Source organism: Emydura macquarii, unplaced genomic scaffold, assembly GCF_026122565.2.
Source record: "Emydura macquarii macquarii isolate MOO-44397 ecotype Brisbane River unplaced genomic scaffold, CSIRO-AGI_Emac_v2 contig_561, whole genome shotgun sequence".
NCBI classification, from domain to species: Eukaryota; Metazoa; Chordata; order Testudines; family Chelidae; genus Emydura; species Emydura macquarii.
The window spans coordinates 17,190,729-17,207,063 of NW_027130698.1; the positions used below are offsets into that span (position 1 = coordinate 17,190,729).

The 16,335-nt window shown below is 54.6% G+C and overlaps 1 long non-coding RNA gene across 1 annotated transcript; it reads left to right on the plus strand.

Moving 5' to 3' along the window:
• Window positions 1-366: 366 nt before the first annotated feature.
• Window positions 367-3,836, plus strand: LOC137147851 (uncharacterized). Its single transcript, XR_010918378.1, has 3 exons — window positions 367-571; window positions 1,430-1,500; window positions 3,502-3,836. It is a non-coding gene; the product is annotated as an uncharacterized lncRNA (long non-coding RNA).
• Window positions 3,837-16,335: the final 12,499 nt, after the last annotated feature.

The following is a 16,335-nucleotide window of genomic DNA, read 5'->3' on the forward strand; positions in this document are numbered from 1 at the left end:
CCCATCTTCACTCCAGCATCGCTGTCATGACCATTATCCATTCGTTCTCTGCCTTCCCTACTGGGCCACGTTCTTCCTTTGCCCCACGGGCAGTGCACCCACTGAAATCAACGTGTGAAGAAACAACAGCGCCCAGTGGCAGGACATGACCCGTACTGTGTATGGCACTGACCGTGGGAAAATAGAGCCAGGGAGTCTCCAAGAAGGTGCAGTGGCCCTAACTGAATCCCAGCAGGCAAAGGCTTAACGTCTGGCTGCTGTTAATCCCAGCAGGCGAAGGGTTAACTCCAGGCCCAGGTCTCCCCCAGCTGCACTGGGTGGAGTAAGGAGGTGGAATGGGGGCCTGCAGGTGCGGTTGAGCTTTGAGAGGCTGGGCTGGGCACTCCAGAAAGCAGCCAGTTCTCTGGCTGTCCTGGGGAGCTGGGTTATGGGCCGCTGGCTTTGAACTAGGGAGCCCTTCTGCCGGGAGGGCACCTGTGGGTGTTGTTCGGTTTGTGGTGGGGATGTCCCCGCCTGCCCACAGCCGCTGTGCTGTTTGCACACTGCTCTGCTGATCGGGACCATCACCAAGGTACTGCTCTCTCCCCAGGTAGCCCAGAATGTACTGCGGTGGGCGTCTGGGTCTGTGTCAATGCCAGGAGAAGGGCGATCGTGTGTAGTAGCTAAGTTCTGCTTTCTGCACAGATATCCCCCCCCCGGCTCGGCTCTGGGTTGCAGGGAGGCTTCCCCGCCAAGCAGATAAGACCCTGCGTTTAGCCTCTCCCAGCCGGAAGTCACTGCAGAGCCTGTTTCCACCAGGGATGGGCTTGGCAAAGAAAGGCGGGGGCTGAGGCCGATTCAGAGTCAGACCTGTCCGCGCCGCACAGGCACCGATCAGTGGCAGCAGTGGGGAGTCCCCCGCTAGCCAGGTGAATCTGCTACGTGCAGCCGGTTTCAGGTGTGGCTGCTGGACCGTCAGGGAGTCATTTCTTCACTCCAGTTGCCCATCGTTGCTCCCATGGTAGTCACGAGGGCAGCCCAGCTGCCAGCCTTCTGAGCCCCGGGGTGCCTACCCCAGCTCTGAGCACACCTAGATGATGTGGTAGTTACAATGTCACTGGCCAGTCAAGCTACACCTTCTCACCACTGTCTGTGTTGGGGTGGGGTGGTGCTGCTGGGAGACCTTAAGAGTCTGATGGAGACCGGGCCTTAGGCTTGTAAGTCCGCCGGGCCGCTAGATTGTTTTCTGCCTGGAAACCAGACCCTGTTGCTGTGTAGCTCCAAGAGCTGTGTAACAGCTGTGAACGCCAGGGCAAAAGCTGGAGAGGCTACGCTTCAAAGGGGAACGGGCCAGCCTGACTCTGAGCCATCAGCTGCTCAAACCCTCTGCATTAGAGGAAATGGCATCAACAGGTCTGGTGAACTTCCCCTTTCATGCCTCCTCTTGTAGGGCTGCCCTGTCCGTGAGTTGCTGGTGCCTATGACCACTGCTGGGAAAATCCATCCGCGGCTGCGGAAAGGGTAAGTCCCGTTTGTGTGCGGGGTTTTTCAGTTTTCGGTTGAGCGTCGTTTTGGATCTCTGAGAAGAACATTAAAAAGAAAGCCAGAAAACAAAGCCGATACCCAGGACCTTTAGGTCAGTAAATAAAACCCATCAGGGCTCATGATTCTGAACATTACTTGCTAAGAAAAGCGTAACTCATGCAAGGTCTGCGCTTAGGAGAGGTGTGGGCAGAGCACAGGACTGGGAGCCAGGAATCTCCTGAGTTCTCATCCTGCCTTTGACACAGACTCCCTCTGTGGCCCTGGGTAAGTCACTTTGCCTCTCTGGAACATGATGCTTCCCTCGCTCCAAGAGGGCTGTGAGGATGAGCTAGGAAATGCTTCATAGCCCTCTGAGCCTGGAAAGTGACGTACACAATGAAATGGTCTTGCTGCCCTCGATGCCCAGCTCCTGCCTATGCTAAAGGGAGGACAGGCCAATGGGTGCAATCCTGCTTCTGTATAAAGGTCGAGAGATTTCTCCCGCGTATGGAGCGCCCTGTGATCTGCCGAGGTCTTGCTGCTGAGGGTCCCTGCAGCTGGTGTTCTCTGGTGTGCTGGTGCCCGGGATATTTGGTGTGGTTCTCTACGGGCCTGTTTAGCACCGTGGATGTGGGAAGCACCTGGGGGTGCGTACTCACGTGCCTCAGGCACTAATCCAGAGTGGTGCTCAGCGCAGGACTCTGGGAACAGGCCTTCGGGCAGCATGGAGGTGGAGAAGGGGAGATGTGTCTCTGCAATGCTCTTTAGCTGTGTGGGGGGGGAATCCCCTGGCTTCTAGGCAGCCTGGCTCCTGGTGTGTATTAACCTTCGCAATCATAATGCCAAGTGCTGGTGCAGGAATGCAGGGCCAGGACAGGACTAGATCCCACCCCCGACCCCAATTCAAATGGGAAGACACCAAAGGGGGAATCCCGGGCCAGGGGTCAGTGCGGGTGCAAAGGATCTGGGGGTAGCGTGGATTGCCGATTGAATGCGAGTCAAAAACATGATGCTGTTGCAAAAAAGGCTGCCACCCTCCTGGGGTGTATTAACAGGCGTGTCGTATGTAAGACCTGCGCGCTCATTGTCCTGCTCTGGTGAGGCCCCAGCTGGAGTACAGGAGCCGCGTTTTAGGGAAGACGTGGACAAACTGGAGAGAGTCCAGAGGAGAGCAACAAAAATGATCAAAGGTTTAGAAACCTGCCCTGTGAGGAAAGGTTAAAGAAAAACCTGGGCACGGTTTGTCTTGAGAAAAGCAGCCCCGGGGGGGACCTGCTAACCGCCTTCAAATCCGTCCAGGGCTGTTTAAAGAGCACGGTGACCCATTCTTCTCCACGGCCACTGGCAGCAGGGGAAGATGTGAAGGGGCTTCGTCTGCAGCAGGGGCGGTTTAGGGGAGGTGCTGGGAAAACCTCCTGCTGTCAGGGGAGTTACGCTCTGGACAGGTTACCGAGGGAGGCTGTGGAAATCCTGTCCTGGGCGGTTTTTAAGAACAGATCGGAGAGACCCCTGTCCGGGCTGGTCTAGGGTTACTTGGGCCGGCCTCAGTGCCAGGGGCTGGACTCGATGACCTCTTGAGGTCCTTCCAGCCTGACATTTCCACAATCCTAACCCCCTGTTGCTGCTTGAGCTGGGCCTGGCTGCTCCTGCCCCTGGATGTGCATGGGGGGAGTGGGCGGGAGGGTGCAAGCCTCATGAGCCCTTGCAGCCTTCCTCCCTTTGCTTGGGGGGCAGCGAGGCCTTTCTCTGGGCTCCATCCCCGCTGGCTGGGAGGGGTAGGAGAGTTTCTCTCCAGAGCTCATCCACGTGGCTCCTGGGGCAGCTGGAGGGCCTTTTCCCCCGTGGCCTGCATGGGGCTGTCTCTCGCTTGCTGCTCAGCTTACGAGGGACTCCCCAGACCCCTGTGCGACCAGGCTGCGCTGCCACCATGTTGCTGGGCTGGCCTGTTTCCTTCCCATCTCCACGGCCTCCCACAGCTGAACGTTATCAACTCCATAGCACAACTCTGCCTTGGAATGAGCATGCCCGGGGAAAGCAAGGTCCGGAGACTAGACGGGTCCAGGAGGAAACGGCTTTAACTCCAGCTCCTGCAGCCCCTTTGAGCCGTCTCCCTGCTGCGGCGCAGTAACTGACAGCTCATTAGAAGCACCGATAGCTGCAATGGTACCGACACCCCTCAGGGACCCACGCCGGAGGGGCCAGATCTTGCTCTCGGTTACGCCAGGGTAACTTTCCTGGAGCCAGTGAGAGACTCTGAGGGAACCGAGCTCAGAATCTGGGCCAGAATTGCTACTGGGGAATCAAAGTGAAAAATAAAGCTAGATTCAGCATTACACATGAGCAAGTGACCTGATAATTAACGAAAGCACCGAGTAAATTCAGGATTTAAAACCTGTAAATAAAACATGAATGAGCCTGATTAGTCATTATGGAAATGTTAATTGCAAAGCAGACTCTGCCAACTCAGGATGCACCTTCCTCCACTGCTCCGTAGCAAAATCCCCCTATTGTCCTGTGTTGCTCACAGATTGGAGACCAGAAATACAGTCACACAACTCTGTCCAAACCTGGCTGCCTCTTCCCAGTGCTCTGGGACAGGTGACAAACCTGCTGCTGTAGGATCAGTCGGCCAGCTCCCCTGGGCTCTGCTCCCCCTTGTCTCTCTGGCTTGTTTGTCCAAGGCGCCCTTGGCTTTGCCTAGCCACCACATCAAGCTGCCGTTAAGCGCCCGCCTTTGGAAAACAAATGCATCTCCCACCTGCTGCGAGGCCCTTGCACTGAACGTATCTCTCGGGGTTTGCTGCCCAGCAAGCGCAAGGGCTTGTTTGCCCCCGTGGCGTCCCCTGCGATGAACACCTGTCTGGCTAGTTATGCGCTGTTCCACTGTGCTGAAATCCTGTTTGATATGTGGGATGAGTCAACGTCTCAGCCCTGTGTGTGTGTGTGTGTGTGTGTGTGTGTGTGTGTGTGTAAACAAAGCGGGTGGGCTGTCATGGGGAAGCACGCACCTGTAATTGCTACCACCTGGTCTATCTGGGATTGGCTTGTTTCACCTCCCTTCTTCCAGAGGCCTTGTGCTCTTACCTTGGCCAGGTCTCCTGGAGCCCCTCCCCCAGGCGTCATGGCAAGTGGAAGACGAAGGGCGGTTTTCCAGCTTGGACGAGCCTCCAGCCATTAAAGGCAGGCCGGCGGCTTGCGGTGCCGGCTGAAGCGGGTGGCTGTGGGCTCCAGAAATACCCTCCGCTGGGAGCGCTGATTCCAAAGCTCAACCTGTGCGCGCGGAGGAAGGCCAGCTGCGTGCAGCTTCCCGGGAGCGTAGGGCTACGGAGGATGAGTGTCTCTCTTAGATGCTCTCAGCCACTTTGCAGGGGAGAGGAGCTGTTCCAAATCCAACCAGGAGCAGAGGCAGGTTGGAGAGCCTCCCCCACTGATTGCATAACAGAAATGCAGGCGTTGAGCGGGGCTGGTTTTCTGTCCCTAGGGCCCCGCCACCGGGACACCCTGCCCGAGTGGCTCTGAGTTACTGCTGTCTAGCCTGCTCCAGAGCGTGCTTTGCAAGGGGTGCTGGGTGCTCATGTGACTGCCCGGGTTGCTGTGGAAGGGGAGCTGTGTCTCATGGTGAGAGGTGAAGACAAACAGCTGTCTGCTGGTGATAATGCAGCAGGGGAGGAGGACTGGGCAGCTGCGCCCTTGTTCTTCCCCCAACAGGAACCATCTGTGACCAAGCCCAGCTCTGCCTTCCCTATCACCCGTTCCGGTTTGACTTTCCAACAACTTCCCCTTCGCGCTGGCTTCACTTCCCCACGCTGCGAGCCGGGCCAGCACGGTAGCAGCCGCAGCAGCAGCCCGGCTGGCGGGGCGAGTTCTCGTTTTCCCGCAGGGGGGCAGGGAGTACAGCCGGGAGCAGGAACTCGGTGCCTGGCCTGTCGGTACCCAGTTTAGCGGTCTGGGCACGCGGGTGTCTGCAGCTGTTCTCAGCTTGAACTCAACGCTGGGGATTGGGGGGGACTTCAGCGCTCCTGAAAACGAAGGCCTGAGACCTGACATGATGGTGGTGACCTGGCCTGGCTTCCTGCCTGCAGCCTGGCTCTGCCCTGGGCATGCTGGCACAGCTCTGCTAACCCACCTCAGCCATCCACCCTCTGCAACTGCAGCCCTCCCCAGGCCCCCACTCCACCTCAGCCATCTCTCAGCTTGAGCACTGGAAAAACAAACAAACCCATAAGCCTTTGCAAGCGGGAACATTTGTAAGTGGGCCTGACTTTTCCCGTCTCTAGTGTCTCTCGGCTCCTGCCTTCTGCCCCATCTCTGGTTTCCGTTTGCTTACCCTCGGCCGTCCCCTGACGCTGCTGGCACGTGGGGTGCAGGCCTGGGGGAAAGGAAAGGCCTTGTTAGAGAGAGAACCGAAATGCCGTCCGTGCGCCTGCAGGTGGGAGGGAGGAAATCTGTCCTAAAAATACAGCAGTAGCTGTTTGCTCCCCGAAGATGGCTCCGCAGATGGTGTGTCTCTGAATGCCACCTGTGGCGTGTGTGCTGCTGCAGATGGCACGCATTGTGCTTCCACTTTCACACTGCTGCCTTGGGGTTCCCGGCCCAGCCTTGCCTTTTGCTTTCATCAGCATTTCCAAAGGGGCTGCGAGCTGGAGGCTGGCAAGGAACAACAGCCATGCAATCCGCAAAGCAGAGCCCTCCGTCCCCCGAGCAGGCTGGGTCCCGGTGCCTGAGCAGGGGTGCAGCCTCCGGAGAAATCGTGGGGACTTCCCGGGAACAGACTGGGGGAGGGAACTCTGCAAAGGACTGGGGCTTACAAGGGGTCGCGCTGATCCGGGTCCAGGGCTGGCAATCCTGGCGCTCTTCCCAACGGAGCAGCCAGGGACGATGCAGGGAGAACGCCTGCTTCCTTCAGCCCGTATCCCGGGGGAAGGCGAGTTCCCCTCGCGACGCCTGGGTGTGACCAAACATGCCGTGGTCAGGGAGCCAGGCCCTGCCTACACTACGGCAGCAGGCCTGCGGTTCCGCCATCGCAGGGGTGAGGCAGACTCAAGGCAGCAGCGAAGCCGACTGAAGAATTCCTCCCTCGGCCTCGCCGCGGCCCTGCTGGGGGTTGGGTCGACCCAACAGCGGCGCTCTGGGCGCGGCATTTTTCACAGGGTGGCTAGGTCGATCTAAGCTGGATAGGTCGCCTGGGCCTAACTTCTTGGGCTGGGCCGTGAATCACGTAACCTGCGGCCGCCTCCCCCTCCGTGTTCCCTCCTGAGGCTGATTTGGCCTTCTGGTCCCCTTTGCCTGCCCTGGGAGCCCGACCCGAGATTCAGCCTGGGCGTGAACTCTGAGTGGTGCAGCAGGCAGGATGGAGCCAGCCCAGCAGCTGGTGTGCTGGAGGGAGGTGAGGGGAAACCCCTGAGCCGGGAGCTTGAGAAAAGGGTCAGACAGTTTAAGAACTACCAAACAAAGCAAGTGGAGGAGAGCACGGGGCCAGCAGCGTGCCCCTCCCCTTTGGGGACCATCCTCGGGATCTCCGGGGTCCCCAGCGCGGCGGTCCCCCTGTGAGAGCAGCAGCCGGCCAAGCCCCACGGGCCAGGTTTAATGTACGAAGCGGGCTGAGCCCAGCAAGTCTCTCACAAGTGTGGTGCTTCTGGGGGCTCCAGGAGATCAGCACGCACCCTCAGGCGGCTGGGTGGGGCGCGCGGGATGAGGGGGGGGCTCGGCGGTGCCGTTCTTGGCTAATCTCTCAATTCTGCACTTTGCTAATGCAATTGACCCATGGGCCTTTGTAAGGGATCCTCATCCCCCGCCCCCGGCCATCCAAAGTCACCCCCATGGCTATTCCATGAACGGGAGGGGCGGCCACTCCAGTCCAGCCTGTGCCCTCTCCGCGGCCACGCCCGCAGCAGAGATGAGCTGCTGGCTGGCGGCTCCAATCTCCCCTCGGGCTGCCCTGCAGACAGGTGTCAGCTGGGCCTAGCCCCAATAAGGCAAGTAGAGAGCTGGTCCCTGGGGCTCGCCTTATAAAGCTGCCGACTCCAGCCCCGGAGGTTCCTAGTTGGAGCCCCTGTGGTGAAGTGTGAGTCTGGTGCTTCATGCTGACAAAAGGGAGGCTCGTGGTGCAGCCAGCTGTGCTGGCGTCTCGCCTCTTCCCCCTTTTATTTTTAGCATTGGCAGCACCACGGCTGCGTACAGGGCAGAGCGTGTGCGGAGAGCCCAGCTGCGGGGGGAGGAAGGGAGGGTAATTTCCAGCCCTGGGTGGCGTTCACCGATGGGGAGCCGGGGAGACGCCCCAGCGAGAGCAGGGTTTGGAGAGTGACAGACGGGCTCCGGTGCAATCAGATTTTGCAATCAAACAGATTAATTTGCAATCAGATTTTGAGAGTCGGGGGGGGGGGGGGGAGTCTTGATTGTTAGGTGAATAAAAACCAGGATGTTTAGGGTCCTGCAAGAAAAATCCCCAGCAGAATCCGCAGCAGCAGCTGCAGCAACTGTCTCCTCCTGGTTTGTCCCATCACCTGCTGCAGGTTGGATTTTCTGGCAGGCCAAGTGGCTGTACGCTTGCCCTGGCCCAGATGCTCTTTAATATGCATCAGCGACGTTACTTCACTTTCCCTTGCCCTTTGGCTCTCGGGTCCCTCTGGAGCAGCCGTTCTAGCCGGGGGATGCCCGTCCCTAACCTCCCCCACCCTGGTTTCTGTCTGAGTAAGAGGTGCACATTTGTTGCTGAGCAGAAAACCCCATCAGGTTAAAGAAGAACCAGAGCCAACTCTCACATCCCCTGGCTATTCAAACCAAGAGAGTGAAAGGAAACAAGACCCCACCCCCAAAACAGCTGGCCGGGAGTCACTGGGTTTCTCATCTGGGATTGGTGGTGTCTTTGCATTTGACAGTTGGCTTATCTGTGCTTGGCTGTGGCCTTCACCCTTCAGTCCGGCCTTTCTTTTATCAGCATCGTTCTTCCCTCCCAGTGTGGCTGGGCTGCTCCGATGGAGGCAGGCAGGTTTACTCAGAACAGACGTTGTTCGCTCTCGCGTCTTCCTTACTAGTCTGCTGTCTAAGACTGGCCTTTAGAAATACGCTGAGATATTTGCAGTCATTTTACACTTAAACCGCCCCCCCCCCTTGCTTTGAGTTAAATAAACCAGATCACATGAAACTGCATCAATAATCCATGGGTGAAATAATAATAAAAACAAGCTAAATAATAAATGAGAAACTGAATGAAGCAAAAAGTGATCCGTCTCTTGAGCTTGTTTTGCGCTTTATAGGCCTTTCGATTTTGGTAATGTCATGACACACATTTCCATAGTGACTTTCACCCAGCCACAAGGTGCAGCCTCTGGGTTGCCTAGCTGTGCACAACAGCACGGGCGGACAGAAAGCAAAGACGGCCAGGACCCCGTTGAAACGATGAGAGGAATGTAGGGAGGCAAAAGGGAAGGACCACGCTGGAGTGAATCATTCTGCTCTTGCCCTGGGATCTTTAACCAAGGAGGGCCAGGGAGTTCATTTCCCGTCTGAGCAGCAAACGGCCCTGGTGGATTCCCACTGTCGCACAGAGCCGTTGGGTTTCCCAGGGACGATCACCCTCTACTGAATCACCACCATCACTTCCGGCTGGCCTCTGGCATCTGCCCCGAACCCACTGACTAACCCCAGCTCTGCTTGGCTGGAGAGACCTGACTGTGCAGAACAGCTGTCAGCACACGGGCTTCCTTTGGGGCTGGAAGTTTGCCCGGGGCTGGTGGCTGTCAGCCGTTTAGAGCCTGCACCTTTACCTGGGCGCCTGGGACCGATTGCAGTCAGGCAGCACGTGGAGGAGAAGCGCGGCCTGGTGCCCAGGTGGCGTTACTTGACTAAGGATTACTGTACACACAGAAACCTGTCCCAAGCACTGCTGCAGGGGTTGGACCCTCCCCGGTGGGCAGGGCCACTCAGAAGCGAGCCGGGACTTTAAAGGAATGACTGTAACGTTGGTGGAAGGTGCCAGTCCCAGGAAAAGACTCCACTACCTCCCCTCCCGGCCTGAACAGGTGAAGCGGAGCAGGAAGACTGCAGGCTCCCCACATGGCGCCGCGCCTCCCCCCTGCCAGTGGGGGAGAAGGATGGAGACCTGGTGTGGTTTGCTAGTTAATAACCACAGAGCCTCCCCCCCTGTTTCTTTTCCCCCCATCAGAAATCGGGCGGAGAGGGAGCGGTGGTTTTTCTATCAAAACTGGAGATGTTCATTTGAAACCAAAACGCTGTAGTTTATAAGAGCGCAAGGTGAGCGGAAAGCTGGCGAGGTCACTGGGAGATGGGCAAGCTTGGTTGTAGCTGCTGTTATGCACTCTGCATTTATAGGCTTTTCTATGGTCTCTGGAGCATATGCGCCCCTCAGACATTAACAAAGGCATCCCCTCTGGGGCCCGGTGACAGACAGGATGAGCGTTACCCCCATTTCATAGCCGGAGAAGTAATGCCCGGCGGTGGATTGAGTGACTTGACCAGAATCACTCAGCCCGAGCAGGGATTAGAACCAGGTCTCCTGAGCGCCTGTCCAGGGCCTCAGTCGCAAGCCAGCCTTTCTGTTTAGACAAGAGCTGCGGCTTGCTTGGGGACGGCTTAAATGGGAATCTGAATGACAGTTTTCTTAAAGGGGGGCGGAAAAATCACAGTGAGAGGGAGACAAGAAAAGAAAGAGGGAGGGGAAAAAAGGAAAGAGAACGGAGGCAAAAATGAAAGGGACCAAGAAAGGAAAAACGAATCCCCCGAGTTCAAATGAAATACAAAGAACGAGTCTTTTAAAAAAAAAAAAAAAAATCAAAGGGACGTGAAGTGGGAGATAAGAGGAAAGAGAGAAAAATGAAGTGAGGAAAGAGACTGGGGGAGAGAGAGAGAGAAGGGAATAAAGCAGCAGACGGAGAGAAAGTTGGGGGAATTGGGGCATTCTTCTCTCTTTGTGCTCTCCTATCGCCTCTCTCCATCACATTAGCCTAACCTTAAGTAGTTTTTCACCGAGATTGGAGTGATCCGGTAGTGCTGCCCTCCCAGCCAGCTGGAGGGCTTGTGAATAAGCACCTGCTTATCTCTGTCCAACGGCTGTGAGCGACTGTAGATTGTGCCGGAGACGAGGCACTGCCTGCTGGCTGCGATTTCCATATCAGCGCCCTGCAGCCGCCTGCACCAAATAAACACAACAGCCACGTGGACAAAAGGTTAATTATCAATTTTCAGACAGAGAGAGAGAACAAACGGTGACTTCCATCAAAATCTGGCCTGGACTTTCTGCCTCTCTGAGCCGGGCGGCTCTGCCGGGAGATAATGCCCCTTTAATGAAGAAATGTCCTTCTCTGTGCACCTGGCCCTGCACCCATCACCGCCTGCCACGGCATTAGCTGGCATTGCTGCCTCCTTTGCCTGTTGCAGCAGCAGAGGAGGGTTGCATTGGGAGGAGGCTGCTGGTGTATTTCAGCGTCGCCTCGGTACAACAGAAGCAAAGGGCCCTGTGGGCATCTGCTGAGTCTCCGTCGCATGGGGGAAACGTGCATGTGTGTGTGTGTGCGCGCGCCTTTGGACGGCCCCACTCTGCCCTCTGCGTTTCCTTTGCCACGTCAGCCCTTGGCGCGTGACCCTCCCGGCTTTTTGAACCGCGGCACTGAAGGAGAAATCTCGCCTTCCTTTGGGGCGGCGAAAAGCCTCCTGGTGTCATAAAGGCTCCTTAGCCTGCACCTATTCATTGGCGTGGCTAGAGAGCTCCTTGCTGTAGGGTCTGAGCAGCCTAGGAGTTCAGGGAGAGGACTGCACCTCCAGGGCGGAGAGCTCTATTTTGGTAACCTGTCCGGTGAGCAGGTGCCGGTGGGGGACTCCGTCTGAGCTGCGCCGTGCCCTCATCTCTGAGTTCCACCGTTGCACATGTTCCCAGTGCAGCAAGCACCAACCCTGTCTGCCAGGGCAGGGCTGGAGTGTAACTCCAGGAGCCCCTGTGGCAGGGAAGGAGGGATCCGGCCGTTCAGAGGCGCCGTGTGAGGAGCTGTACGCTCGGAGGCCACGGACTCAGCCTCCTTACACCTACCGATGCCCACATGTATGGGCGCTATGCTAAGGTGACTCTGCACGTGGAAGAACTGGAGGAGTGCATGAGCCAACAAACCTCTGACCCCTTCACCTGGCTGCTCCGCGTGTGCGTCCCAGCTGGCTGGACCCCCGTAGGCCTGGTCTCCCCTAGGGAAAGGCGATGTTTGTGAAATGCACTTGCTGCCCTGTTGTAATGCAGCTGGGATGGCGTTTTGGTCCTGCTTTCCTCATCTAAACCCAACAGAAGAACTAAAATGCCCTGGGTGGGCCGGGCCGTAACGTGTGCCCATCGGAGCCCGAGCTCCGAATAAATCCTGCTTTGTGCCTCCTCCGGCGGGGTCAGTGAATAATGCGCCAGGCCAAGCTGTGCTGACTCCTGCGAATTGTCACATGAGGCACATGCCAGTATCTGCCCATTGAAATAAAGGAGACTATGCACGTGAACGGGGGCTGCAGGACCAGGCCTGTGTCATGTTTATTTAGTACCGTATGTGTGATACTAGCATCAAATGCCCTGAATGCACACGCGTCCCCGCCCTGGAGATCGAGGAGCACGAGCCCCATGTGGTCTGGAGCGAGCAGCATCGGGTGTGATCGTCGGAGCTGGCCAACAGGGTGCTCTGGGGGTGGGCGGGCGCCACGTTCACCGACGGCACCGACAGCAGAGACCACAGCATTGGAAGGAACGAGCAGAAGTCTGAGGCCAGGGCAGATCGAAGGGCCTGTTGTCAGACGACCAAGCCCCCAGGTCCAGGAGCTCACAGTGTGTGTGCAAAAGTGCAGCCCCCACGGAACACGCTTATGGGGGAATGTGAGTGTAAATGGTGAGGTCGGTGCCCAGCGAGCAAGCTGCCTGCCCATACACCCCGTCTGCCAGCTAACGGGTGAAGCTTTGCCCGGTGCCGGCACTTCGCTTTCAGACCCAAGGCTCCCATGCCCTAGTAACCGGGGAGGAAGTCGGCTGAGAGTTAAACCGGGTGGCAGTCCCGTTCGGAAGGAGGTGATGTCACTTCCAAGAATTGTCCTGGGCTTCCATTGATGGAGGAGGTCAGAGGAGATCCTCTGCTACCCTGGGGAAAAATCAGAGCTGGGCAGGGGGACCTGATCTCTGGCACCAGCTTGTGCCCTCACCAGTGTGAGGGCATGTGTCAGAATGGAGAGGCCGCCCTGCCCCATGGACTCTGGTATTGTTCCTACCCCGAGGCCTTTGTCCCGCAGGCTCGCTGATACAGGGATGGTTCGATTTGCCCCCAGCTCTCTCGGTGCATTCCTGCATGCATTGGAAGTTGGGCTCTGCCTCCAGAATGATTGAACTTTGAGAGACAGCGTGTTTCCCCCTAAATTCTGGTTTGGGAACCAGACAGAGAGCTGAGCTGACGGCTGCGTGGGGCAGGAGAGGGAATTCTCCTCCAGTGGTCTGTATCTTCTCTCTAGTCTGACCGTGACCCGGCATGTTCCCGGCCTCCCGTTGCTTGTGTTTGTGCATTCAGTGCGCTCTCTCCTCTTATCGAAAGCCTGGCTTGACTTAAGCTCTGCTTGGCCAAGGGGCACAGATAGAGAGGATGTGGAAGGGAATAGGCGCCTTGTTCTCTGGAGACCTTAGACCTTCTAAAAAAGAAAGAGAAGGGAAGTAAGCCAGATTGCGTGTAGGTTACTGCATAGTGGTTAAGTTATCTGAGAATTCTGCTGCCTTGTATGTCTTTAATCCTATTGCTCCCAACCAAGAACAGCATGTGACCTCCTAATTCTCCATCCATGCAGGTCTTTCATGCAAAAGTAATATATCATTAAACATGGCTACAGTCCAAACCAGCCTGCCCTCCGCAGTGAGAGCTTAGCTGCTGCTAACAGGTAGAAGGCTGGTATGTAGGCCACTTTTTCCTTTCTTCTGCCATGTTGTTCATCTGGGGCCTTTGTATGGAAAATCTGCACGTGTTCACCTCTGAGTCCAGCTGGTTCCCTTGCAAATTTGTGAAAGCTACATAAAAATGTGGTTAATTCTATGCATCCAAAATGACTTTAGGAAAATCCAGCGCCCTTCCTGCTTCGGCGTCATATCCAGAAAAGCCTCTCTGATCGCTGTGTCCGCAGATGGCACAAGGACTCAGTCCAGATTGTAGCTATTGGAGTAGCTGATAAATACACCAAAACACTGGCTGTACATGATCAATGACACCAGGCTGGTATTGGCCCTCGAGTCCTGGAGAAGCATCTTTCTTTCTCGGATTGCCCACCTCAGTGTATTCTTCAGTGCCGATGTCCTGGTTAAATGAAACGCTCCCCTTGGTGTGATCCTAGCCCTGTGCTGAGGCCTTTTCAAACCACTTCAGGAACACGCAAGTGAATTTCTGTGGGACAAAACCCCACCAAATAAACCAAACATGGCTGCCACAAAACAAAAGCAAAACGTGAACATGTCCCTGCCCGTTTCGGGATGAATCTGCTCGCACAGAAGTCAGTGGGAAAACTCCCTTGGCTTCACACAGATGAACAGCAGGCTCTCCCTCCTGCAGTGTTTTCCTTAGGAATTGAAATTGGGGGAGACAGGTTGAGGGCTGACAAAGGGTGAGATGGTGAGGGTGAAGACGGGCTGTACAGCACCATAGTAAAAACTGAAACATGTTTCACATCCGTTTTATTAGATTTAATTTGTGTCTTAAAATCATCACACAAATTAAAGTTGGTTGCTCAAGCCTACCATGACACACTACGTCTTCGTCCTTCTTGGGTTCTTGTTGCACTTTTGCACAACTCTATTAATGAACTTCTCAAATGCAGTGCGTTCGACTGTGGTGGCTTCTCGTGTGTCCAGTACTTCTAGTCTTTCATGATATGCTCTTGATCAGGTGGACGGCAACTTCTTTCAGAACACAAAATGCTATTCAACGAGGAAAAAGAACGCTCAGCCGTAGCTGTTGTGACTGGGAATAGCAAGAGAGAAATTCCTACTTCTTCCATCCCAGGAAACAGAGCACAAAGATCGGGTCGAACCACTAGTGATGATGATGAAGAAGTTGAAGTCAAAGCTCCATCCGTTCATTGGATGACATTCCACTCTGTGTTCAAGTTCTCTGTTCTGTCCTGGTCACGCAACAGCCCCATTGCTGGTAGCAGCTCACTCCGCTCAACTGTCGGTGTTTATAAGATGGGCATCTGTAAAAGTGACGTAGAGGTTGAGTAGAATCCAGGAGTCGCCATTGTAGATTTTTCAGAATCAAGTCTGTGTACTTTTTCAGCAGGCTTCCTGTCCTCTTTACTTAAGGATTCAATATAAGTGCCTTCATTGGTCAACTTCTGGACTGAAGTCTTTGCTTCTTCCAGTATGTTTTCAATGGATATCTCTCTGATTGATCCAGGTGTAGCTTCTATTGCTGGACAAAGATCTACTACTGCTGCAGCAGATGCCTGGATGGCATTGTTTAATGACCTAAGTGGTTTCAACAGTAGACTTACAAGAGACAGAATGGCGATAATTTTCTCTGAACTTTGTAACAAAAGTCGTCCACCGGCCTTACTACGTAGATCTGTCCCATCTCGGTAGATACTTTTCAAAGCCAGTAATAACAGTTAGCAGTAATTTTAAGACAACAGCAAGGATCGCTCATGAGAAATCCAGGTTGGATTAATCTGAACTTCAGTCCAGCGCATCTTCTATTTTTTCCAAGAGGTTCAGTCCTTTCGGACTCTTGCTGAAAAAAGAGTATAACGCAGACATTAAATGTATGGCTTTTTTAATGTCTTTTGAAGATTCTGTTGCTCATACTAGTACTAGCTGGAGTAGATGCAGTGTTTATAGGAGAGATGAAGGTTACACTTTTCTCTGAGCAAAGCTTGTACTCCGCTATGTCTTTTGAAGAAGTTTGCAGCTCCATCAAATGCACAGGCATGTCTGGGGTTCAATTTACAAGCATTTAACTCTTCTAAGATGTGGGTTGTCACAGATGCAGCCGATGTGCCTTCTGTAACCGGAACATCGAGAAATGCATCTATTGGCCTACCACTGACATTAAGATGACGTACACAATGACGTAATACTGGATGCCTGGTGCATTCATCAGCCACGTATGCACCTTTTTTTAACGTGATGAGTTCTTCACTTTTTCAACTGCTGAGTCTTTCACTGTTGCTCTGCATGCTTCTAACCATTCAGCTGAGTTTCTTGCAGAAAAATAGCGAGCTGTCTTGTTCAGAACCAGCGTCAAACTTCAGAATTAACAAGTGACAATTCACTTCACATTGGCCTCCAGTTGGCAGTGTGTGGAATCTCTTGCTCAAACAGAAAGTATGAATGCGACAGCCATGTGTGTTCATATTAACTGTGTTGTGTCTCCAGCATTCTTAACGGCCTCGTTAAGTACTTCTAAAATTGGCTTTGATAGTGGCTGGCTTATAAGGCTTTCTGCATATCGATACAGTCCAGGGGCTTGGTGTTTTGCAGCCTTTCTATGTAGTTTGTCAGCACTAGCTTTACTGATTGATCTGGCAAACCAAGTTCCTCCACTTTGACTATATAAATCCATGGTACACCCACATCTTGAATACTGCATGCAGCTCTGATAGTGCCAGCTCAGAAAAAGATATACTGGAATTGGAAAGGTACAGAGAAGAGCAACTAAAATGATTAGGGGTATGGAACAGATTCCATATGAGAAGAGATTATAAAGACTGGGAATTTTCAGGTTGGAAAAGAGATGTCTAAGAGACGTATTTTATGGAGATCTATAAAATCATGGCTGGTGTGGAGAAAATGAATTAGGAAATGTTATTTACTCTTTCACAGAACACAAG